This window comes from Rhinolophus ferrumequinum, chromosome 4 (assembly GCF_004115265.2).
Source record: "Rhinolophus ferrumequinum isolate MPI-CBG mRhiFer1 chromosome 4, mRhiFer1_v1.p, whole genome shotgun sequence".
Lineage (NCBI taxonomy): Eukaryota > Metazoa > Chordata > Mammalia > Chiroptera > Rhinolophidae > Rhinolophus > Rhinolophus ferrumequinum.
This window is the reverse complement of record NC_046287.1, coordinates 61088488-61100929: the sequence shown is the minus strand read 5'-3', so window position 1 is coordinate 61100929 and position 12442 is coordinate 61088488. Positions and strand designations below refer to the sequence as shown.

Genomic DNA, 12442 nt, shown 5'->3' with positions numbered 1-12442 from the left:
GAAAAAATGTGGATGACAACACCTGTCCTGTTCAAAGGCAGGGGCCAACCAGATGATTGCTTGAGGGTCCTTCCAGCTCAAAGATCCACAAATCTGAGCTACAAAAAGGGAGACTACAACCCATCAAAGAGAAGAACATTTTTCAGCCTAAGTGCCCTTTGACAATGGAAGGATTATCTTGTCAGTGGATGTGTTTCAGCAGGAGCTGGGGAACATCCAATGGGGATGCACTAGAGGCTAGATGACTTCCAAGGTCTCTTCTGGCACTAAGGTCTTCCATGAGGCTATGATTAATGCCTCTTTATGCTCCTTGACCTTCTTCAGCCACCACTAGCTACTTTTGTCAAATGTGACCCCACATTATACCCTAGTATGAAAACCAGAACACAGCACAGAACCAAGTTCTACCGTGAGGTTCTCCAGCTTCCCAACTTGATAGTTATTACCACTTACCTCTTGGGTGGGGAGGTGGTTTGTGTCTCAGGACCTGAGAATTCCAGTCATGAAAGCTTAAATAGTGTAAGACATAGACTGGCAAAGAGATCTAGTGAGATGGTAGCTTTGGGGATAAGGATATATGATGGAATGGAGCAAACAGGTACTGAATCAGAGGACACTTCCTGAGTGCTAAGGGGCTCACTGCCCCTCTTGGGTTCTGCAGAGCTGCCCAAGCCTCTCTCATCTCTCCATTAACTGCCTACCTGTCTTCCTTTAGATCTTCACCTATGTTCTATTCCACTGGACATCTTTTTGGATCCACAGAATCCTAACATTTCTTATCTGGAAGGATTCTTTGAAAATATATATTAATAATTCAGTATTTCCCCAAATGTCAGTCTTTGGCACACCACTTTCAGTTTTTGTCATATACATATGCCAACTGTTCTATTATTTACTCATAGTTTTGTTGAAATTGAGATTTTTCAAAAACCTGCATGTTTTTATATTACCAACATAAATGGAAAATCAGCCTTACTTGCCATGTATTTCAGATAATCATGATTAATATTAACCATTAAAATTAAAAGTGTTTGCCCATAAAATTAAAAGTGTTGCTATACTGTACTTTTGGAAACATGGATCTACTGCAACCCTCTTTCTGAACAGATATGGAAACTGTGGCCTAGAGAGAGGTTCAGTGACTTGCTCAATTTTCACAGATGGTGAGTGGCCTGGACTCCTGACTTCCAATCAGAGAATCTTGATTCATTCTATCTTATGCCTCTTTAGATGAAACCAATGGGGATTAAAGAATTTACCATCTCTATAGGCTTCCTAGGTCTGCAGTAGCAATGTACCACAAACTGAGTGCCTTAAAACAACAAAAAATTTTTGTCTTATGGTTCTGGAGGCTATAAGTCCAAAATCAAGTTGTTGATGGAGCTGTACTCCCTCCAAACCCTCCAGGGGCAGGATCCTTCCTTGTCTCTTCCAATTTTTGGTAGTTTCAGGTATTCCTTGGTTTGTGGCAGCATAACTCCAATCTGCACCTTCATCTTTACATGTTGTTCTCCCTGTGTATGTCTGTGTTTTCACATTGCCATCTTCTCATAAGGACATCAGTTGTATACTCCAGTATGCCTTATCTGAAGTAATTACATCTGCAATGAACTTATTTCCAAATAAGGTCACATTCTGAGGTACTGGGGGTTAGACTGTTGACATGTCTTTTTGGGAGAATACAATTTAACCCATAACACCATCCCAAAGGAACTTGAATTTTATAGGAGATGTTGAAAGACCCCAGATACATCATAAATAAAATTAAAATGATAGAATTACATACATTGATAAAATAATAACTTGCATTGTACACTCTGGTATATACTCATAAGCACCATCTCATTCGATACTCACCATAGCTCTCTGAAGTAAACAGGTGTGGTAGGTTGTTACAGTAATGGTCCCCAATGAATCATTCTTCCTGTATCTATGTCTTTGTGTAGCCTTTATGACAATGATTCTGGGCTTGGCCTTGTGACTTGCTTTGGCCATTGGAATATAAATAAATATCATGCAAGCATAGGCTTGAAAAGTGTTTGAATATTGGGGTTTTGTCTTCTCTTGTTGCTGGGAACTCTTGTGCTATCATGTGAAGAAGCCTGGACTAGCCTACAGAGGATGAGACTGCATGTAGCAGAGACAGACTGTCCCAGTTGAGGCCCCCTAAACCAACCAGCCTCCAGCTGATCTGCCAGCAGACTACAGGTGTATGAGTGACCCCAAGCAAGACCAGAAGAAGAACTGCCAACTCAACTCAACCCAAATGGCTAATTCACAGAATCATGAGCAAATGAAATGGTTGTTTTATACCACTAAGTTTTGGGGTGGTTTGTTATTCAGCAATACATAATTGGCACAGCAAATATTGCTGCTATTTTATAGATGAAGAAATGGACTCTCCAAGGATTTTATTGACTTGCTCATCAGGACAAGGCCTGGAAAGAAAGAGAAAGTTCTGTCCTTCTTTGATGCAGGAACCTAGCAGTTGAATACAGTGTTATGGATATTTCTGAACTTGGCTGATCAATGATACATGATAGAGTTTGAGAAATTCTAGAAGAGAAGAATCAAGTATTCTAGGGCTGAAATCTGTCAAGTATAAAGAGACTATAGAGATGATACCCCTTTGGATTAGAAAGTCAAATGTGTGTGAGTTAGGAGAAATGAAGGCTGCAAAAACATGGTCAAAAGTTGGACACAGACATGGCAACGAAATATGGAAATCACAAAACTGGAGAGCAGGAAGACAGCCTCCAAAACTTGAAAGAGGAAATTGTAGGACAAGTAAAATGATGCTTTTCATAGTGGGCATTCAATTACTAGTACTCATTATTTTCAAGTGTGGTCTAGGTTTATAGGTTTAAAATAGAGTTTTATTTATTAATATATCCAATCACATTTATCAAGGACCTATTATATGCTAGGCACTGTGCTAGGAGAGAGGAATTCAGATATTAATAGCACACAGTCAGCTCACTCATATTCGCGCAGGAGAGACAGACATGATCACTCAACATATGCTGATGGAGCACTATATATGCCAGGTCCTGTGCTAATGCTGCAAACAGAGTGCTGAACAAATCAGAAATAACTCTTGCCCTGCTTGTCTCAGTTTCTTAGAGAAGGCAGATGTTAAAGAAATAACTGAATCTGAACACATGATTAGTTAGTCACTAGTGAGCATATGTTGTAAAGGAGAAGTACAAGGACCTTTAGGAATATATTAAAAAGGAGTAATTGTCTAGTCTGGGGAATCATAAAAGACTTCCCAGAGGAATTTAGGCTAACAACCGGAAGCTGAACAGCGGTGAGTTTGGCAAAAAAAAAAAGGATGGGGGAAGAACATTCATAGAGGGAACATCATGTGGCAAAGGGAGAAAGAGAGTTTTTTGAGCAACTGAAAGATGTCTAGTATGACTGTGTTGGAAAGAAAAATAGGGGTAAAACTGGGCTAGAGTAGGTCATTGTTTACTCTGCACCCCAAGAGGGTATCACCTGAGCTCCTTTGCCCTCTGGCTTCCAGTTGCGTCTGGGCAATGGAGGCATGAGCAGGATATTAGAGGACACAGGGGAGAGAAGGCATGGCGTTTCTCCTGCTCTGTCCCTGCTTGGGTGCTTGGGTTCTGGCAGTGGTTGTCTCCTGTTGAGTGCCCCATTTTCATGACCCCAGCTGTCTTGTTTCTGGTAATATCTGTTGTTCCCTCTGTCCATTAAGGCCTAGCAGTCACAATGACTTCCCACTTTACTAGTCTCAGAGTGCCTTCATCTCCCTTTTCGTTTCCATTAACATCCGTAAACAGTCCCTTTATTGAACTGTCTTCAAAATCTCAGTTCAGGGTGCCTTTTGTTTCTTGCTCAGGAGTCTAACGGAAGGTCCCACTAAGAATTTTGGACTTTATTCTAAGCGCAATGATAAGATGTTTACGAGATGTTAGCAGGGGAGTGACATGATATTTGCCTTTAAAAATATCCTGGGGTTTCTGCTTCTAGTAATGACAGAGTAAGATCTGACAAGACTAACTCTCCTGTAAAAGTAAACTAAAAATCTGGGTAAGTAGCGAAAAAGCAGCTACGTGAGAAATTGTCGAGTGAAGAGAAGCTGACAGACTCTTCAGGGATATATACCATCAGAAGATGGGAGTTTTACCCGAGTGAGCTCTCATTTTTGTCGCTTTTTTTCCTGGGGCCAAGTGCAGTGACGTGATGCTGGAGGTGGCAGGTTGGTGGTGGCAAAGCTGAAATCTTTGTGGGTTGGGAAAACGGAAAACTGAAGCTAGAGCAATTATGGCTGCTGAAGGGAGTGAAGGAATCATGGAAGGGAAAGAGCCAAAGACAGGATCTCAGAGTCTGACTATCTATGTATCTCAGTGACCCCTGAACCATACATGTACAGAACAGACTGAAGTGATTCAGTTAAAGAGAAAATATTTGGACATAGGAACTTCCACTCAGAAACAGAGTTTATAGTTCTCATCGGAGGAAAAAAACAAAAAAAAAACAAAATCAAGATTTTCTACACTTAACATTTATAATGACCAGGATGCAACCCAAATTTATCTGACATACAAGGAGCCATAAAAATGGAACACATTCTCAAGAGAAAAGTGATTTTCTTCCAAAAAGTAAAGTACGGAAAGGTGTTGGGGGAATAGGGAGTAACTTTTTGGCAGAGAAACCTGACAAACACAACCTCAGTGAAATGATTAAGACTAATGTTGTCATTGATAAACCATGCTTGTACATGATGTGATGTGATGAGAATAGCGTTTCGCCTTTTTGGTTTTCCTCCCCAAAACCCATAACACCAAGTCTCACCATGAGAAAAGCAAACTAAGAGCTAGTCTATAAAATAATTTGCTAGTACTCCTCAAAACAGTCAAGGCTACCAAAAAACAGTCTGAGAAACTATCACAGCCAAGAGGGCACTAAGGAGACATGATGACTAAACATAATGGAATATCCTGAAAGGGATTCTGGAAAATAGAAAGGCCATTAGGGAAAAACTAGTGAAATCTAAAAAATTGGGGAGTTGAGTTAATAGTAACGTACTAATGTTGGTACCTTAGGTGTGACATGTACTGTAGCAATGTAAGATGCCCAAAATAGGGGAAATGGGGTCAGGGGTACATGGGAACTCTACTGTCTTTCCAACTTTTTTGTAAATCTAAAAATATTCTAAAATAAATAAAAAGTTTATTAAAAAAATTATGGGCAGTGCTTAGAGGAAAATTTATAGCTTTAATGCTCATATCAGAAAAGAAAAAAAAAGAACAAAATCAATGACCTGGGTTTACAACTTTAAATATTGGAAACAAAGAAATTAAACCCAATGTAAATAGAAGGAAGGAAATAATAAAGACCAGAACTCAATGAAATAGCAAATGAACAAACAATGAAGCAAATCAAAATGAAATACCTGGTTCTTTGAAATGATCAATAAAATTTGTAAAGCTCTCATCAGACTGGTCTAGACAGAAAAAGACAAGACACAAGTTAACAATATGAGGAACAAAAGAGAAGACACCACTATAAATCCCAGAGACACTGAAAGGATAATAAGGAAATATACTGTGGACAAATTTATGCCCATAGATTTGACTATCTAGATGAAATGGACACATTCTATGAAAGACCAAAATTGCCAAAACTGATTTAAAAAGAAATAAAAAACTTTAACAGGCCTATATAAAATAAAAAATTGAATTCATAGTTAAAACTCTTTCCACAAAGATAATTTCAGTTATAGATGGCTTCACTGGTGAATTCTACTAAATATCTAAGAAAAAAAAATACCAACCCCACAAAAATGTTTTAAGAAAATAGAAGAGGGAACACTTCCCAACTTTTTTTTTATGAGGCTAGTATAACCCTGATTCCAAAACTAGATAAATACATCACACGAAAAGAGAACTACAGAACAATATCCCTCATGAATATAGACATAAAAATCTTTAACAAAATTGTTAGCAAATAGAATCCAATGACATATTAAAAAGATAATACATCATGACCATGTGGGGCTTATTCCAGGAATGCAAGATTAGTTTAATGTTTGAAAATCAACTCGTGTAACTCAACAAATATATAGAATAAGGAAGGAAAACAATATGGTTATTTCAATAAATGCAGAAAAGCATTTGTCAAAATTAGATACCCTTTTATGATAAAAAAAAAAAAAACAACACTCAGCACACTAGGCATAGAAGGGAACTTCCTCAACCTGGTTAAGGGCATCTTTTTTTTTTTTTTTTAAATATGTTTTTTGTTTTTTTTTCCCAAGTCAAGTTGTTGTCCTTTCAGTCTTAGTTGTGGAGGGCACAGCTCAGCTCCAGGTCCAGTTGCCGTTGCTTATTGCAGGGGGTACTGCCCACCATCCCTTGTGGGACTTGAGGAAATGAACTGGTAACCTTGTAGTTGAGAGCCCACTGGCCCATGTGGGAATCGAACCAGCAGCCTTTGGAGTTAGGAGCATGGAGCTCTAACCGCCTGAGACACCAAGCTGGCCCAAGGGCATCTTTTAAAAACCTACATTTTACTCTAAGATGAAAAGCCCAATGATTTTTTCCTTAGATTAGGAACAAGACAAAGATGTCTGCTCTCACCACTTCTACTAAACATTGTTTAAGAGGTTTTAGATAGTGCAAACCATGTCAATAAAAAGAAACAAATGCATAAGTATTGGACAGGAAAGTATAAAACTATCTTTATTTGCAGACAAGGTTGTGTATGAGGGAAATCTCAAAGATTCTGCAAAATAGCTACTAGAACTAACGAATGAATTTAGTAAGGTATCAGGATGAAAGGTCAATACAGAAATTAATCTTATTTATATATACTAGCAATGAACACTTAGAAAATAATTTTTTAAAAAATCTTCATTTGTAATAGCATCAAAAAATACTTAGGAATAAATTTAACAAAAGATGTATATGAGTAAGATCTGTACACTGAAAACTAGAAAGCATTGCAAAGGAAGACTTAAATAAATGGATTTCAAGTTAATGGATTCCATGTTAATGTATTAGAAGATTCAGTGTGATTAAGAATTTTTTTAATAAAAAAAAAAAGAATTCTCCCCAAATTGACCTATAGATTCAATGTAATTCTGTTAAAAACCCTAGTAAGTATTTTTGAAGAAACTGACAAGCTGATGCTAAAATTTATATGACAAGACAAAATATACAGACTAGCCAAAATAATTTTGAAAAAGAAAAACTAAGATCACTTATATTTTTAAATCACCTGATTTTATTTATTTATTAAAAAAATTTTTACTAGGCTATTTGTTACTTAATTTGCAACATACAATTCAGTAGCTACTATTGTATGCTATGTATAGTTATACATAAATAGGAGGGTGTGTTGGCCAGCTGGGAGGCTAAGATCGCTCCTTATCCCCCACCTTTCATACAGCACCCACTTTCCATTGCTTTGCCGCTGGGAAGTCTGACAGAGCAGAATTGGGGAAACCTGGTTCTTTTCCAAGTCACCATAATACAAAGGATCAACTCAGCACCGCTGCTCTGGTGACTATCTCATCTCTGGCTAGTTCCCAAGGATGTGATTGCGTTAACCGAGATCTTGTCTACAAAGCAATCCCACTTCCATGGAGACCAATACCCACTAAGCCAAAGGAGGTTAAGCGGCTCATCCATTGCAACTTGATTTCTCTAGGTCTCTGTTTTCTTGTCTGCAAAGGGAAAGGCTGAACTACATTGTCTCTAAGAACGCTTTGAGCCCTAACAGCGTGTGCTTTTATGTATAATGCAGATTTGATTAGAGTTTTTATTTATAGCATTCATATGTATGCTCCTCAGCAGGATACCCTCTCTGCCTCAGCACCTGATTGCATCTTATTCACCCTTCAAGGGCCAGCTAAAGTCCCCTTCGTTCTCCATGAAGCCCCTTTTTATTATGTTAAGTCCCGGTGACCTGGCCTCCTATTGCCATTATAGTCTGTCCTGAATAATTTAGCACATACAGTGTAACACAAACCACGTTGGGCTATTTTATATATAATATTGGCCTTTTCTCTTCCACCACTTTGCAAGTACCTTGAGGGACTTATATTTCTCAGGTTCTCCCTTTCTTCAAGCTCCCTGCCCACCCCCTTCATACACACTGCTGTGAGTTTTGAGCATTAGGTACACGCTCAATACAGTCTTGTTAGATTACTGTTGCTCTTATTCTGCTTCTTTAATTCTGCTTCCCTCTCTGCCTCCTTGTCCTAACACTGGCTGCTCTTGCTCAGGGATCAAGCAGGGGATGTGTAACTAGTTCTCAGAAATCATTAGGAAGTGGAAATCCTCCTTAGCTGCCCAAAATGCCACCCACTGTCCTTATTGTTCCTAAATTTCACTAGGAGTTGACAGTATGTATACTCAGAAATCTTCCCACCAAACAGATGCTTGGCTGAAAATGGGGAAAAGAGATCTAAATGAGAGGCCTTTTTTTTCTCTGTTCTCTCAGAGATAATCATTGGCCTGATGGCGTAATTTCTTTTCAATATAGACTGCTTTCTATTTGGCTGTAGGCACATGGATCCCAGACACATGTAGATCAAGGCTTATTTCCAGGGTATTATAGAAATAAAACCAAATTGCCACATGTTGACATGTGTGGTCTTGGAAGTAAGCTAGACTTAGGGTCAAGTCCTGGATCTGCCACCTACTAGCTGTGTGACCTTGGTCTAATTACAGAACCTCTGTGCCCCAGTTGCTGGATCTTTAAAATAAGGTCTGTGAGAGAAACAGAGAAAATGATGCATGTACAGTGCTTAGCACAGGGGCTGGCATATAATCAATTACTCAACAAATGGTACTTGTTATGCTCTTTCTGTCATGCCCAAAATGCAGGGGGCAAAGCAATACTGTTCCCCATTTCTAAAGGGGAGGCCCAGGCTGGTTGTGCCCTAGAGGGGTGGCTGGTGGGACAGACGCTCTCATTGCCACCCTGAGTTGCTCTCCAAGGCCCTGCCGGGAAGCACTGCCTGTGGCTGGAGGCTGTGGTATTCTGGGCGGATCCCTTCCAGGCTTCAAAGGCTCAGCCCTTCCTTTTGAAGGGGAGTATTTGCAGCTCATTAGCTCTGTGGCAGAGACCACCAACCAAATGAAATAAGGGTTCTGGTTTAGCCTCTGCAAGATCCCCAAAGACCTCTGCAGCTTTTTTTGGAGAAGATGAGTTTGCTTCTCCTCCACTTTTAGACTAACACAACAAAGAGAGGCTGGGCAAAGAACACAATTGCATGAGTATCTAAAGAGCAACAGCTCTCAAAGCTGAAGAGAAAGCTTCAGGCACTGCAGAATGACCCAGCTTCACTGGCCTATCACAGTGTCAAACACAGCTGGACACTTTGAAAGAAATGCCAATTGACGATGATATTGGTGGGATAACCTCGCTCCCTGAAGAACTCTTGGGGGAGATGTAAATCAAAGTCTAAGACCGACGTCCTCCTGGTGTACTAACCACAAACCAGGTGGTGCCGTGGTTTTGATCTGAGCCCTAGAGTGAAGGGGTGGGCCTTTTTCCTATTGTTTCCAGCACTGGTAGAATCCATGGACTGGGCCTGCAGAGAAACCCACAGTCAGAGGGCTCCCAGGACCACCAGCCCGGGATTCTGTGTCTGGACAGGAGTATGTCCAGGTTATCCAACCATAACGAATACACTGAGTTCTGTCCCTCTAGATCCTCGGAGGTGGGGGTAAGATTTCAAAAGTGCCCTCGTTTCGCACTGGTGACATTTCATAGCCCTTTTTCTTCACTCCAGAAGTGAAGACCAGAAGTCTATTGACTCGGCTTCATGGGACTGGACTATAGGCTGCTGGCCTCAGAGGGAACTGAGTATTCAGCTACCTACACAGTCTCCATCGGGAATATGGAAAAAGCACTTTCCTCTGGTAGGTGTTGCCTACAGTGATTTTAAATCTTTTAACTCCACAGATTGAAAGACAAATATCTCTAGGTTAACCTAACACACATCAGTATAAATGATTGAGCCCAAAGACTTTTCCTAAGGACATGTTTTGCAAGGCAGGCAAGAGATGGTGAGGGTACTAGGTTTGACAAACCTGATGGGAGTGGGAGTGGAAGCCCGTACCCATTGAACAGTTCTGTTCAAAGCCTTTACTTAGGGTTGTGGATAAAAGGCTTGTGCGGACCAGAATGGCCTATTGGAAATCAATAAGGGGTAGAGGTGGATTGATGGGCCGACTCTGGGTGATGCCATGTGTTGGGCACTTAATACAGAGCCTGATGTATTCCTGTCCTCAACGGGCTGACAGTCTAATGAACTTTGAAGGACAGACCTTTTGTTTCCTCTGTTCATTGAAGGTGCCTAGATATCCCCAAGGATGCCAGCACTCTACCTCATTTAATCATAGGAGACTTATGGGGAAAGAGGAGGCAGCACTGAAGGAGAGAGAGATGCTGTCTGGGGGAAGGGAAGAGTCAGATTTATTCAGGCACTTGCGTGTGTCAAACAAGTGGAGTTGGGGGTGGAATTTGAGACAGGTAGGGAATTGGGGTGAAGCACGAAGGAAGTAGGAGGGGGAAAGGAAGCACAAGAATGCTTTCATTTATTTCTTTACATTTTAAATGGAAATGCTTGCATGGAAGAAAAAAGAGAAGGAAATGGGAGAGAGGCAAGGGCAGTATAATACAGAGACGTTTCAGACACTGTAAAATGGACCTTTTATTCCCTTTACTCTCCCTGCAGTCAGGAATGAAGATGTTTTTCAGGAACATGCTTCCTTGTACAGCTATGTAGGGTAGATCCCACATGTTACTCCTATATCCTGGCCCTTCTTCTGAGACTGAGAACCTTTTATGAGACTTTTTTCCTTCTTTCTGAGGCTTCCCAGCTAGCCAGAAAATAGTTAAGGCCCTCTCCTCTCCTCTCCTCTCCTCCCCTCTCCTCTCCTCTCCTCTCCTCTCCTCTCCTCTCCTCTCCTCTCCTCTCCCCTCTCCCTCCCCTCCCCTCCCCTCCCCTACTCTCCCCTCCCCTCCCCTCCCCTACTCTCCACTCCTCTTCCCTCCCCTCCCTTCTATTCCCCTGTACTCCCCCTCTCCCCTCCTCTATTCCTTTCTTTCCCCTCCCTTCCCCTTCCCTCCTCTCTCTACCCTTCCTCACTCCCCCTCCACTCCTCCCACCCCTCCCCCCACCTCTCCCTTCTCCTCTCCTGGGCAGGCCTGGTCTTCTGCGTTAAAATGCAGACTGGATTGTGCCTAGCAGCCCACAGCGCTGGCAGAAGTACTAGAGACAGCTCAGTCAAGTGGCCCAAACTAATGAATTCAAGACCTGCTGGGCTGGCCCAGAGAGAAAGCTGGGCTCTGGCCTTGCAGGAAAATGCAGAAAGCTACCCCTTGTCGGGAAGATTTATACCCAGAGGCCCAGCGGGCTCTATTGCGTCAGGCAAACAATTACTTGGAAAACTACATTTTGTTGAAACAAAGAACACTCCAAAAAAAAAAAAAAAATCATTTAATTCCTTGTTGCTGCCTCCCCAGCACAGCTTGCATTCTGAGTTGCTGATGTTCTTCCTTCCTGTGTCCCACTCACCCCAGAGAACTATGATGGGGCTGCTTTGAAATCAATCGAACAGCCCAAAACCTGCACCCAGAGGAGAGGCTGCTCCTTTAGGAAGGGGCATAGGGAGGCAGAGAAAACCTGCAGCCCAGAGCTTGACTTTTGCTTGAACCCTTCACCCCTCCAGTGAAAGCATTTTGGAATTCCCTTGCGCTAGGGCGGGGAGCTGTGTATGTGGACTCCAGACTCTGAGAGGGAGTTCCCAGCGCTATAGCCCAGCTACGTGACCAGGAGCAACCCAGCTTTGCCTGGCTCCAAAATCCCAACCAGTTAGGGGTAGCCACAAAACATAGGCCCCTCCAAAGTGGCCACAAGTCTAGGGAGAACTCTGTGGGACTTGATTACTGTTTTCAAATACTTAAAAGGCTATCATTTGGAAGACAGAGATTTATTTGGTGTGGAGCCAGAGGAGAAAATTAAGACCAAAGGTGGAAGTTATAAGAAAACAGATTTAGAGCTCAATAAAAAGAAGAAAAGTTTTGCCGCTGGTGTCATTGGGCAGTGTAATATGTGGCCTTGGGAGGTAGTGAGCTCCCCAGCACTGAAAGTGTTCAAACAGAGGGAATTTGGAGAGGGGCTTCTAGTATTCAGTGTCTTCCTCATGTCCTTCTGGAAGGTAGGTACTCTACTTTTCAATGTCTATATACCGTGCCTGGCATGTACATAGCAGGTACTCAATGTTAGTTGAATGCTGCCCTGAAGCAGAGGGCAGCAGGTTGTGTCAAGTGATGTCTAAGGTCTTTTGCAACAATGACTATGGGAGTCTCTGAATGTTTTCTCACTTGTCAGAGGCCAGGAATAGAACAAAGTTTTGAATGGAAGAGAGGTAGGTCCACACATGGAGCTCATTGGCGG

At 41.6% G+C, this 12442-nt stretch overlaps 1 long non-coding RNA gene across 1 annotated transcript in view; it reads left to right on the top strand.

Annotated features, from left to right (window-relative positions):
- LOC117021519 (uncharacterized) overlaps positions 1-12442 on the top strand; it is a 109790-nt gene that overhangs the window by 82995 nt on the left and 14353 nt on the right. Inside the window, exon 3 of the long non-coding RNA XR_004422877.1 lies at positions 9770-9899. This is a non-coding gene — a long non-coding RNA (uncharacterized LOC117021519). The remainder of the gene's footprint in view (positions 1-9769; positions 9900-12442) is intronic.